The sequence below is a fragment of the Orycteropus afer genome, unplaced genomic scaffold, assembly GCF_000298275.1.
Source record: "Orycteropus afer afer isolate SDZICR_OR568_19922 unplaced genomic scaffold, OryAfe1.0 scaffold00062, whole genome shotgun sequence".
In the NCBI taxonomy this organism is placed as follows: Eukaryota; Metazoa; Chordata; class Mammalia; order Tubulidentata; family Orycteropodidae; genus Orycteropus; species Orycteropus afer.
In genome coordinates, this window is record NW_006921649.1 from 9,749,219 (window position 1) to 9,762,900 (window position 13,682).

The window sequence follows — 13,682 nt, forward strand, 5'->3', positions numbered from 1 at the left end:
GCATCACATAAGGTGATGTGATGATATGTCAGTGGCTTATGCAAATGAAAGGGGTGGATGTTACTAAGCACATCTTCACCATTGCACTAAAAAGAACATGTGTTGGGATTTGAGAAAGAATTTAGTGCCGCATACCTACAGCCATCAACTCTATTCTAACTCATAGCGACCCCTGTTGGGTTTCTGAGGTGGTAAATCTTTATGGAAGTAGACTGCCCTATCTTCCTTCTGCAGAGTGGCTGGTGGGTTTGAACTGCTGACAAAGCTCCTTTAAGTGTCTTATAGGTGAACAAAGCCTACTCAGGGTCTCAGGTCAAATATAGGCCACCGACATCCCTGAAGGGTAGCCAGTGGTCTGGAAAGAGGTGAAGTAGCTCCTGAATCCTTGGACTCTGACTGCTCATCTGTGCAGCTTTGCACCTTTGCACCTTTGTGAGTGCAGAAGACAGTGATGCTGTTTTGCATTGGCTGTGTTGTTTGCATGCCTGTGTGTCTGTGTGTCTGTGTGTGGGGTTTAATGGTATGCATCTGTGCATGTGTTGTGGTCCTCGGGTCTGTATATTTATATGATAGCAATGTCTGTGGAACTCCGTATGTGTGGGCTTGAGGGACCCATGGCCATATGTTTGTGTGACTATGTGTGTGCACATGTTTACAAGACCATATGTTAGGAGACTGTGTGAACTGTAAACACGGCATGTATCTGTGTGGCAGAGAAGACATGACTGAGCAAGGATCCAGGAGCAGCTTGGCCAACAGATTCTCAGTACTAATCAAGAAGGGTCTCAGTGGGAACAGAAGTGGCTCAGCCTTAGGGGAAGGATAGCCCCTCAGCCATCCAGGGAGCAAACTATATTTCAGCACCACAAGGAGCTGGTCAGAGTCCACAGGAGGGAGCTCAGACTTGCCCTTTCACAGGAGAAACCAGGGATGGAATTGAGAGTCCGTGTGATATTTAGGGAATCTTTGCCCTGGCCTAGGGTGAGAAATCACAGGTGAGATACTGTCTCTGGAATTCAGCCATTATCCTCCCAGACCTGACATCATCTGCCACATAGCAAAACTAGTTGCTGTCAAGTTGATTCTGACTCATGGTGACTCCATGTGTGTCAGAGTACAACTGTGTGCCACAGGGTTTTCAATCGCTGGTTTTTCAGAAGTAAATCACCATGACTTTCTCCCAAGGTGCCTCTGAGTGGACTTGAACCTCTAACCTTTTGGTCAGCAGCTGAGTGCGTTAACCTTTGTACCTACCACCCAAGGACTCTTCCCTGCCCCTTAGCAGATGGCCAATAAAATCTTGGGGAGGTGGGGAGAAAAGGGAGAAAGATGAAGGATGAAGAAAGGAGGGAGGGACCTACATTAAGGGGAAATGAAGAGAAAAAGGAAGGAAGAAAGGGAGGGATGGAGACAGGAAAGAAGGAAGGAGAGAGGAAGCAAGGACCCAGGAGTCCTGAGGGCTCCCCCTCTCTCTGCGTTGCACTGTCATTGGAAGGTGGGCCCTGGTGGGGGGAGGGTCCTGCAGGCCTCTAAATATCCTGCAGAGTAGGATCCCATTACAGCTCAATTGAATGTATTTCTTCATCATCCCCACCCTACCCCTGGGTGGGGCCGACTTGTTCCCCACCCCATGAATTCAGGCAGTGGGGTGAAATAAGATTTCTCCAGAAGCCAATGAAATCACAATGCACCACACACAGGCACACACAAACACACACCCCATTTTCTCACTCAGGGGCAATCTATTTCCCGCCCCTGCCCCTCAATCAGCCAGGTCCCTAGCCCAGGGTTGTCTGCAGGAAATGCATCCTCCTAGGTGCTGCGCGCACATGTCCCCAGGCACGTGCGGGCGCAGGAGCGCGGACAGCAGGGCTGTGCCGGCGGCCCCTCGTGGAACCCTGCCCCCGCCCCTCCCGCGCTTTCCGGGCAGCTCCTCTTCTGCTCCCACTCTCACCCCAAGCGCAGGGAGGCAGGCAGGCGGGCGCGCGGCGGCTCCCGCTCCAGCGGGTCCCGGGCTCTGTTCATTCATGATTGGTACTCGGGCCCCGGGAGAGCCAGCGAGAGCGGCGGGAGCCGAGCCAAGCGGGCGGCAGAACGGGCGGGCGGAGCGCTGCTCCCGCACCGTGCCGCGCCGGTTCCGGAGCCTCGGCCGGGCGGGCGCGCCGGCCCCGGGTCCAGCGCCAGGCAGGCTTCGGGCACCGTGCTCGGTCCCTTGCGAGGGAAGCGGCAGGGCCCTTCCCCGCGCTGGGCAGCGGTTCCCAAGACTCCCCAGGAGCAGTGGCCCTGTGAACCAGTGCATGTGCGGGGCTGAAGAGGAAGAGCAAACCTCCGGTTCCCAGCCCCACGCTCGCTGAATACCAAGCTGCAAGAGAGCTGCCTCCCGCCGTGGGCTTTTTTTTTGCTCTTCCAATTCGAAGTAGACAATCCACACTGATATCTTTCCAGGGAAGGGGAGGGGCAGGGCTCGGGGTCCCAAGTCGCAAACAAGTATTCGCAGCCATGGGGGCCGTCATGGGCACCTTCTCATCTCTGCAAACCAAACAAAGGCGACCCTCTAAAGGTAAGCTACCTCCTCTTTCCTTTTGTTCCCCTCGCTGGGTTTGGGGGTGCTGGGTGCTGAGGTGGGATGTCCCATCTGCCTCCCCTGGCTGGAACCCTGGTCTCCATGAGGAGGTAGGGTAGGTTCCTCTACCCAAAAGAATAAGAACCAGAGCGAGAATTGGTGTGGACACCGGTGAACCCCCAGAGAAGGGAGACAGAGTGGACCCTAGCCCCAGGAACCATGTGACCCCGCTAGGGCACCAGGTGCCAGAACCCTCCTGCAGAAATCTCTAGGAGCAGGAGGAAGAGGCAAATTCACAGGTGGGGTGACCGAATTACTTGGGTAGAAATGTTGGGAAGCTCTTCCCATTCCTACGTTGGCTGGTGTTTTGAAACTATGGGCACTCAGTGAGGGTGCACACACTCTGCCTCACTCATCCCCAGCAGCAATGCCAGGTGCAGACCTGGAAGCCCCAGCAGTGGGGATGGAATGCTCTGTTTACCCACCCCAATAAACCTCTGCAAGCCAAAAGGAATTAGCTGCTGCCAGGACCATAGAACTCCCAGGGCTCATATCTTCTAGGCTCAGGGAGTCATTCAGAGGGAGGGTGCCATACAAGGGTGCTGCTATGTCTGGAAACCATGGGGGGTTGAGGGCATCATCAAAGGTGACTGAAAGGTGAGCTTACATTCAGAATTAAAAAGCATAACATCCTGGAATCGCTCATGCCTGGACTCGTAGCTGTCTTTCCCCAGCTGAGATGCACTCTATCTCATCAGTGGAAAGTTGGCAAGTGGGTCCATGTGAAGTTGGGTCAAGCACATACTAAGCCACGGAGGACTGTTCAGGCCTTCTAACCAACAGTTAAAAAGTTGTTTGTTGGGATAAAGACACTGGAAGCAGTCAGGGAAAGGAAGATGATGGTTTGGTTTGGTTTTGAATGTTCAAGTGCCTTGTGAGTGGTAGAAGGTTTTAAGTAACCTGGCACTTAAACCTGCAAGTACTGCTATTAATAGCCTAGTTCTGGTTACAGTTGAGGGTTTCAGTCTCTACCCCTTATGTTGGCTGATGATTAAGACTGCATGAGGATAATGGAGCCCAAGGTGAACAGGTAATCTCAGTAGAGTTTGGTTGATTGTGCCTGACTCATTAGGGAAGTCTGTATCTCAGAACTAATTTCCCATAAGTAACCTATCCCCAGGAAGAAGAGTCCAGAATTCTGGCACCAGCCTCAAAGATGTCAGGCTAGCTGAGACCAAGGAATGAGATCTCTGGGTGAATATCTTGGTTAGTGAAACTGGATTGGCATTTACAGCCAAGAACACAAGGAGAGGCTTCAGTCCATGTGCCCAGCTAAGCTAGACCTGCTTCTTGCGAGGAAGGGACAGGTTGTCCTTTGACCTATGCTGTGCAGGACAGGTCTGCAAGCCTTGACCCAGGACCTTGACATTCAGAGCTCAGCCTCTCACAGAACCATGGACACTGCTTTACTGGGGACAGTGTTCAGCACCACATCTAGGTCTTCCCCCTCCTCTGTCCAGCATGAGGTCTAAGAGGTCAGGGGACTGTTTGAAAATATTTCCAGTGTCTGTGGCTCTCCTGGCACCACCTAGGGGGCAGCAGCTATGTGTCACAGAAAGAGCTGGGGCTCTAGAGTCCAGTGGAGTGTGGGTGTGAATCTCAGCTCTACCTTTCCTTCCCTATGTAACTGTAAGCAAATCCCTTTACCTCTTTAAGCCTTTATTTTCTCCTCTATAAATTGGATAAGAATACCACCTCCATTAGGGAAATTGGGCATGCAGGAATTGGAAGGGAGGGAGAATCCCACCTCATGCCCAGTGTTGTCTACAACCCCCCCATCTGCCCGCCCCTAGGAGCCAGAAGAAGTTGTTATAAGGATGTTAGATCCTAACATCCTTAAGGATGTTACAAGGTTGTTAGTAAGATGAAGGATAGGTGTGGAGCTGCTAGCTCAGGGCTGGCCACAGCCAGCTGCCTGTCATTCCTTTTCTTACACAAAACTCCAGTCACCCTTGGTGCTTTTCCAGAGGATACTCTGAGGCCTCAGCTCTTTGCTTCTCTCCCAGGATTCTAGGAAAGAGCAGGAAGAGCAGCAGCACTTAGTGGGTCCCCATATGTGCCCGGCACAGTGCTAGGTGCTTTGTCAGCGCTCTGTCATTTGACCCTCACAACAACGCCCTCTGGATGTTCATAGCAGGCCCAGCCTGTTGGGTGGGTCCTCTTGACTAGCTGCCGGAGCTCTGAGCAGCCAGCCCCTCCTGCAGAGAACCCCATGACACTGGCAGGTCATTTCTGGAACCTTCTCCAGCCATGTCTTGGTAACTGGTAACCACAGATGCCAGTCCTGTTGCTGGAGCCCCCACTGGCCTTTGCTCTCTGGGTGATGTTGAAACATCTTAGCCTGCTCAACTAACACCCTGAATGCTTCAAAAATGCAAATTGCAAGCATGTGTATGTTTTGTTTTGTTTTGTTTTGCTTTGTTTAATAAGGGGGAAATCCATAATTAGTACTAAGAAGGGAACACACAGAGCCCAGCCTGGGGGCTCAAGGAGAGATTATTAAAGACAACAGAAACATAATTTTAGAGCCATATTCCTGAATAAATGCATTCAGGTTCATTTTTTTTGTTCTCTCTGTTTAGGATCTTTGTATTTAATTAAGAATTGGAAAAAACCAGTTTGGTGAATTCACCTTCTCTGTCCTAGTCCCAGGTAGTATTTCTGGCCCCAAAAGTTTTACATGTTCTTGTCATACCAAGGACACTTCTCTGGGCTTGAATGGGTAAGTGCAAAAATATAGGATGTGGGGGACCTGTGATGGACCATGCAGACGCAATTTCTGGGCTTGTGGGGTCAGGAGAATTTAGAGAGAGCATCACTAGACCAAGGCCATCTTAAGAAAGGTTTGTCTATAAGCACTCATGGAGATCCCATGTATTACAGAGCAGAATGCTCCACAGGGTTTCTTGGCTGTCATCTTTACGGAAACAGTTTGTCAGGCCTTTCTTCCACAGAGCAGCTGTCCACAAACCACCAACCTTTAGGTTAGCAGCCAATTGCCAATCACAAGTCAAAAACAACTTGATGACAGTGGGTTTGGTTATTTTGGGATTTGCCTGACACCAAAGATTCCCACACAGCAGGAGGGACTGGGTTATAAATCCTCCCTGACTGCATAAGAGCATTCAGAACTTTCAAGAAGGACTGAACTTAGGATATCTGAATGGTCACTGAGTCCAGGAGCCAACTAAATCTCACAGCTATTAGATGATCTTCTAAGGACACATGGCAAGTGAGAGACAAATTTGGGACTGGTTCCTGACTCCTAGGTCAGTAAGCACTGCTGAGAACATATGGAAGCAGATAATTCCTGATGAGGCTGGGTTTTGGGTTTAACAGTTCTGATACCATGTTCAACTTAGAGGAATCTGGAGGTGAATAAGAGTCAGTGAGGTGTGAAGAAGCAGTAGGTCTGTGTCATACACACAGTAGGTCTGTTCCTGGGCTTAAGGAACCTTTGGCAAGTCATTTCACCTCAGAAATGTGGACATCTTTCTCCTGCAGAGCAGCTTGGTGGGTTCGAACTGCTGACCTTTTGGTTTGCAGCTGAGTGCTTAACCACTGCACCACCAGGGCTACTTATTCCTTATCTGTAAAAGGGGAGTACAAATTTATAGAAAGATTTGTGCCTTGAGTTGTATCTGTCTCTGTATCTTTATCCATTGTTTCAACTCTGCAATGCCCTTTCCCCCACCCCTGCCTCCTTGTCTCATCCTTAAAATCCCACCCACATTCCAAGACCTCACCCTTCTCTTTCCAAATTGCCTAAGGCATTTGACTGCTAACCAAAAGGCTGGTAGTTCAAACCCACCAGCCACACCTTGGAAGGAAGGTTGGGCAATCTACTTCCGTAGTGATATTGCCTTGGGGACTCAACAGCAGTGCGTTTTCCAAGCCCCAGAGAGAAATAACTTCTCCCATCTGAATCCTTAAATTGTTTTAAGGGGTATGTCTTCATGACTCCCAATTCATACTTGGAATGTGATAATTATTGAAGGTGTTAAGCCCCACTCTTTACCCCCTCCCCTCCCACAACAATATAGGCATCTTGTCTGATTCATTCTTCACAGTCCCTAACTCAGTTCTTTGCACATAGTAGGTACTCAGTAAATTTTTTTCTAAAGGAAATTATTAATAATGGAATGGTTGGCTGCTTCTGGTTATTTCCTAGGCATTGTGGACCCTGCAGGAAAAGTTAGCTTCCTGCTGGAGCTTCAGTTACCAGCCCTCTGCCTGGAATGAATTCTGTTATTTGGTCTACTGGCTTTGAATTGGCTTTGTTCACACAATCTACTGAATCTATTTACCATTTAGCAGGAAAGTGCTGAGAAAGGTTTTCCCACTCCCCAACACAGCTTTGTTGTTGAGTCAATTCTGACTCATGGCAATCCCACGTGTCACAGGGTAGAACTGAGCTCCATAACAACAACAACTCTTTACAGCAGCAGATCTTCAGACCTTTCTTCTGCAGCACTGCTGGGTGGATTCGAACTGCCAAACTTTCAGATGGTAGCCAAGAACAAAACAGTTTGTGATACCCAGGAATTCCCCCTCCCCTGTTGTTGTTGTTGTGTGCCGTGGAGTCAGACCCAACTCACAGCAACCCCTCCCTGGGTTTCCGAGGCGATATCACTATGGAAGTAGATTGCCCAACCTTCCTTCCGAGGAGTGGCTGGTGGGTTTGAGCCGCCAGCCTTCTGGTTAGCAGTCAAGTGCCTTAGGCACTATGCTACCAGAGTTCCCCCCTGCTATTCACAAAGTTGTGGGAATTCCATTCCCAGTGCTAGGCACAGTTCTAGTCCTTGAATCCCAGAAGAAGTTCAATGGAGCTAAAGATGTCCAGAAAGGAGGAAAATGGAAAAGACTGAAAGATGTAGATTTGTTAGTCCTGGTCCCTGGACAGTTATCAAGACTTGGACCTCTTTGTACACTTAGAGGGCTTTGCTCAATAAATATTTGTGACTGAGCAAGTGAACAAGTGAGTACATACATTAGCAAATGAATGAAAGAATGAATGAGGGAATGAATGAGGAAGCAAATGAATTATCAAACAAGTGACAGAAAGAATGGTTGAATAAATAAATGATTGAATAAATAAGTACCTTAATGTGCCCTTAAATTAATGAATGAGTAAAGAAGCCCCAGGACGGCTATTACAAAAGTCTATCTTTTCATGAAGAGCATTGATCTTCATGCTTCCCAAATCCTGGAATTATAGATCTAAGCTCCTACTTTGAAATTTGGAAGGAATCAGTTGAAGGATGCTTTAAAAGGCAGCCCTGATACAGATAATTAATAGTAAACTTATAGGAAGTACTTCCTAGAAAGCTTAGCATTAACTGTTTAGTCAAGAAGCATTCTGGGAATTTTTTGGATGCCAGTAGGGGTGTAGTATCTTTGGGAAGACGGGAGGATATTTCTAAGCTTTCACTCTTTTGTTCATTTGCTTATAAAATGTTTCCAGAGACTATAATAAGGAGCTCTGGTGGTGTAGTGGTTAAGGCATTTGGCTGCTAACCAGAAGGTTAGCGGTTCAAACCCACCAGCTGCTCCATAGGAGGACAATGAAGCAATCTACTTCTGTAAATATTTACAGCCTTGGAAACCCAGTGGGGGTTCCTATGAGTTGGAATTGACTCAATGGCAGTGGGTTTGGTTTTTGTAATCATAGGGAAGAGGCACTGCCCTCCCATGAGACATCCTTTGGGGGATCCTAATGCTGGGAGATAAAGATGGGAACTTCCCTATATTTCAAGTTTACTTTTACCTCTACATTTATCTCAGGGTGAGATCAAAAACCTGTATACTTGTCCACCCCTTTTCTTGCTCACTTAGCCAACCCCATAAATGACCTTTAACGTTGCGGCCCTAATGTTATTGCTACCTAGGGTCCACTCCTGCTTCTCCACTCTTCCTATTCACCTAGTGAACTCCTACACATCATCCAAGGCCTCGATCAATGTCACCCCTCTGGGAAGCCCTCCTGAGGGCAGAACACATCTCTCCTGCCCCTATTCCCTCATAGCTGTTGATGTTTCCCCTTGCTGCAACCTTGAACACACTATGCAGTTGTGATTATGAGTTCATACATTTATCTCTCTGACTAGCTCTCAGGGAGTGAGACTTATTCCAGGGCTTCTGTCAAGCCCAACACCCAGTCTGGACTTGATCTATGTGAGCTGTGTGGAGGATAGGATGGATGGCCCGCATGTGTGTTCTTGATGGCTCTGAGAAGTGTGGGAATGCAGCGGCACAGATGAGAAATCCAGGTTCGCTCAGAAGGACCAGCACTGCAAAGTTCTGCATAATGGCCCTGGAGTTGAAGTCCCCATTCATCAGGCAGGGAGTGAGCAGCATTTATAAGAGTATGAGAGAGACAGAGAGAGAGACTACCCCATAAGGGTCCAGGGGCCTTCAGAGAAACTTAGCTAATGTTTAAATATTTCACCTACCTCCTACATCCAGGAAGGATTTTAAATAGGTTACCTTTAGGATGTGGCTGTAGTCAACTGAGATTCCACTATCTTATCATTGCCCAGCCATAGGAGTAATACTTCGGGTTGGTGTTGTTGTTAGTTGTTATCAAGTCAATTCTGACTCATGGTGACCCCATGTATGCATAGTATTTATAAGGCTGTAACCTTTTGGAAGTAGATCGCCAGACCTCTCTTCTGAGGCACCTCTGAATGGGTTCAAACCACTACCTTTCAGCTAATAGTTGAGCACTTAACTCTTGGTGCCACCCAGGGACTCCAATACTTTGGCTCTTTTTTTTTTTTTTTTTTTTTTAGCAAAAGGGTCATCTCACAGAACTCAGGGAGGTTCAGTTTGAGCATTAAATGTGAAAATGAATGTAAGATCCAGTGATTAGCACATAGCAAGGATTCAGTAAGGATATGTCATTACCTGGAGCCGTGCAGCTCAAAGTGCAGAGCTCAGATTCTTGTTATTCCAAGGCAAATTGAAAGCCTCACCAGTGTAGTGGGGGAAGTGGGAACCACACTTTCATCAGAGAGTTAGGAGTAGGATTGAATAATAGTTAGGGCCACTGAGAAGACAGACTTGGATTCAAACCCTGACTTCTTAGCTTATCCCCTTGGAGGTCAGTTTCCTCCTCCATAAAATAGAGACAATGACAGTGTCTCTCTCATAAGGCTGCAGGAAGGTAACTTGGGGTGGCGTTGGCTTTGCTACGCACTTTTATCCTCTCTCGGGGTAGGCCCCTTCTCTCTGTATTATTCATCTGTACAATGACTGGGTTGCCCTTGTGACCTCCCTGTCTTTGAGCTGTGGCCACTGATTCTGTTCCCTGGGACCCAGAGCCAACCTATCTATGTTCCCAGGAACCCTGAGCAATTTCTCTGGTGATTTCCATGGAAAATTGTTAGATAATGAAAGAAATTTCTGAAAGTAAGATCTGAAAACATGAATTATCTGCTGTAATAATAACAGCTAACGTAGACTTAACACCCACTCTTTGCCAGGCACTTTGTTCTGCCCTTTTTCTATGCAATTTTATTAATCTCCACCCAGACCTGGGGCATAGACCTTATTCAGTTCCCATTTTGCAGATGAAGAAACTGAGGCTCTGACTCACCCAGGGTCACACAGCTTGTAGATAGCAGGAACTGGTTCTGGCTGACTTGTAAACATCACACAAATCTCCTTCCTGCTCAGCCTCACCTAGGAAGTCTGAGGGATCTGATGGAAGAGAAGCAGAAATGGAGAGCATGTATATTGAGGAGAAAGTATTCAGGGATAGACTGAGCCTCTCATTGTTACGTGCCATTGAGTCGGATCCAACTCATAGAGACCCCTCCTTGGGTTTCCGAGGCAGTATCACTACGGAAGTAGATTGCCCAACCTTCCTTCTGAGAAGTGGCTGGTGGCTTTGAACCGCCAGCCTTCTGGTTAGCAGTCAAGTGCCTTAGGCACTATGCTACCAGAACTCCTATAGCCTCTCATTGTTGTTGTTGTTATTTCCCATCGAGTCAGCCCCTGACTCCTAGCGACCCCTCCTTGGGTTTCTGAGGCAGTTATCACTACAGAAGTAGGATTGCCCAACCTTCCTTCCAAGGAGTGGCTGGTGGGTTTGAACTGCCAGCCTCCTGGTTAGCAGTCAAGTGCCTTGGCACTATGCTACCAGAGCTCCCATAGCCTCTCATTAGCCATGACCAAAAGATCGAGCCATCTGTAGGCCCTGAGCAAATGCTTTTTAGTCTCAATTCAAACCACCCCTGGATCTATTTCCATTTAACCTGACACTTGCAAAAGCCTAAATATGAAATGATTGGGGGCAGAAGGCCAATTAGCAAATTCATTAATAGGATTAAACATCTCTCCTCTCCTCTAATCATTTATGGGAACTAAATTCTTCTCTTTGTTGAAGCCATCATTGCCTGTCAGCAAAGGATTGAGCATTTAAATATCTCCAAGCATATTAGGATTTCAAACCTTTTGACGCAGAGACCAGAATCAGGCACTGTTTTCACATGGTCCTGAGGGACACGGAGGGGTCAGTCGTTTTATGAGCAGTTATTATTGCAAAGGAAACAAACGCGAGAATGTGCTAGGGCATTCACGTTGCTGCTCTCTCATTAGCTTCTCTTTGTTCTTAGCCACAACGTTGGCCTAAATACATAACACCGTTAACAGCATGCGTGTGTGTGGGATGGATGATGAGCAGGCACCTCGGTCACACAGACCTGCGTTCAAGCCTGGCTCTGCAACTTTTTAGCAGATGACCTCAGACAGTCGCCCTCACTCTCTGAGCCTTCATTCCTACATCTAGGTAATCAAGATACTGATAGTAATTATCTCAAAGGTCATTATGATCATTAAAAGTGACAACGTGTGTAAGAGCGAGTGGTCAGCACACAGCAAGGATGCAGTAAGGGTATGTCATTACCTAGATCCATGCAGCTCAAAGTGCAGAGCTCAGACCAGCAGCGCTGGCATTATCTGGGAATGTGTGAAAAATGCACAGTCTCAGGCTCCAACTCAGAACTACTGAATCAGAATCCACATTTAAGTAACATTGCCCAGGTGATCTGTATGCCCACTGGAGTATGAGAAGTACTCACCTCAGTACTGGCTTATAGGGCAGATTGTAAATATGTATATATGTATACACATGTGTAATATTATACACATAATTATAATATGTTGCTGTTGTTAACTGACGTTGAGTCAGCCCCAAATCGTGGTGACTCCATTCCTAATGAAATGACATGCTGCCCAGTCCTGCATCATCCCAATGATAAATTGTGGCTCCGACCATTGTGATCCATAGGATTTTCACTCCCTGATTTTTGGAGGTTCACCAGGCCTTTCTTCCTATTCTTAGTCTGGCAGTTCTGCTGAATCTGTTTAGCGTGTTGTTAAACACACAAGCCTCCTCTGATAGGCCAGAAGTTGCTTCACATGAGGTGTATTGCCCAGGAATGGAAGGTGAGAATTCTACCACCAAACCTCCACTGCCCTCAATTATAATATATAATACAAATGATGTGTATCAATTCTAATACATGTAATTATAATATAAGATTATATATCAATCAGAAAGGGACCTCTGAAGCCTCTGATGCAGGTCTCATTTTATAGATAAGAAAATGGAATCCAGAGAAGGCAAGTGGTTTGCCCACAGTCACACAGGTGGGAGTGTCAGATGTAGGACCTGAACCCAAGGTTTCCCTGGCTCTGCTTGTCTCCATGTGAATTGCAGTGAAGCCTAATTTCCCCAAACAAGCATTTCTGCAATTGAGCTTCCTTCTTTTTTAAAAATAAAACAGAAGCACAGGACTATGAGTGCCCATTAAGTTTTAATTTACTAGTTTTAAGTGTATTCCAAGGAACCCTGGTGGCACAATGGTTAAGATCTCAACTGCTAACCAGAAGGTCAGTGGTTCAAACCATCAGCTGTTCCATGGGAGAAAGATGAGTCAGTTTGCTTCTGTAAAGATTTACAGTCTTGAAAAAGCTATGGGCAGTTCTACTCTGTGCTTTAAGGCCACTATGATTCAGAATCAATTTGATGCCAATAGGTGGGTATTCTAGCCACATGAAGTCCCAAATCTTGATTTAACTTCCATTACCTTTGCTATAAGGAGCTCTGGTGGAGTAGTGGGTAAGGCATTTGGTTGCTAACCCCAAGGTTGGCGGTTCAAACCCACTAGCTCCACGGGGGTGGGGGGGGATGAAGCAATCTACTTCCGTAGAGATCCGCTCCCCCAAAAAAGGAAAAAAACCTCATCACCATCATGTCGATTTTTACTCATAGCAACCTCCTTTGGGTTTCTGAGGCTGGAAATCTTTACGGAAATAGATTGCCTAGTCTTCCTTCCACAGAACAGCTAGTGAGTTTGAACTGTCAACCTTCTGGTTAACAGTCAAATGCCTTAGGCACTACACCACCAGGGTTCCTTCCATAGAGATAGCCTTGGAAACCCAGTGGGAATGGCTATGAGTCAGAATTGATTTGATGGCAGTGGGTTTCGTTGAGCTTTGGGTTTACCTTAGCTATACCTTTAAGTTCTGTGCTACCTGAAGAGTGGATGAGGAGGCATTCTGGGTCTCCATCTAAGTTGCCTATAAGAACACACCTGAGGGCAGAGCATGTGGACTGCAACTGGAAATCTCCCTCCATACGGGACAGAATTCATACACCCAGCATTTCATTGGTAGGCTCAGAATCACAGAGTCTGATTTATGTGCAAAGCTTTTATGGGGGATTGGAAACCAGAATATTTGACAGAAGTTATTGAGTCTATAGACAAAGGAAGGTCCTGAAGCATGAACGTCAAATGCCTTTTTCAGGAAGACCAGCAGGACCTCCGTGTTGGATAAAAACAGTCCTCTTGGTTATTACATTAAGCCACTAAGCTTATCTAGTATCTTGTCATGGGTGGAAATTGGGCAGATGGGGAAACAGAGCTTGGGGAGTAAGGGATTAGAATTTCAGAGGGCCTATTATATCAGTCAGCCACAGGGATCCAGGTGAGGATAGAGAACCCAGGCACGCCCAAAGCAGCAGGGCGGGAGAGCGGGAGAAAGGGGATTA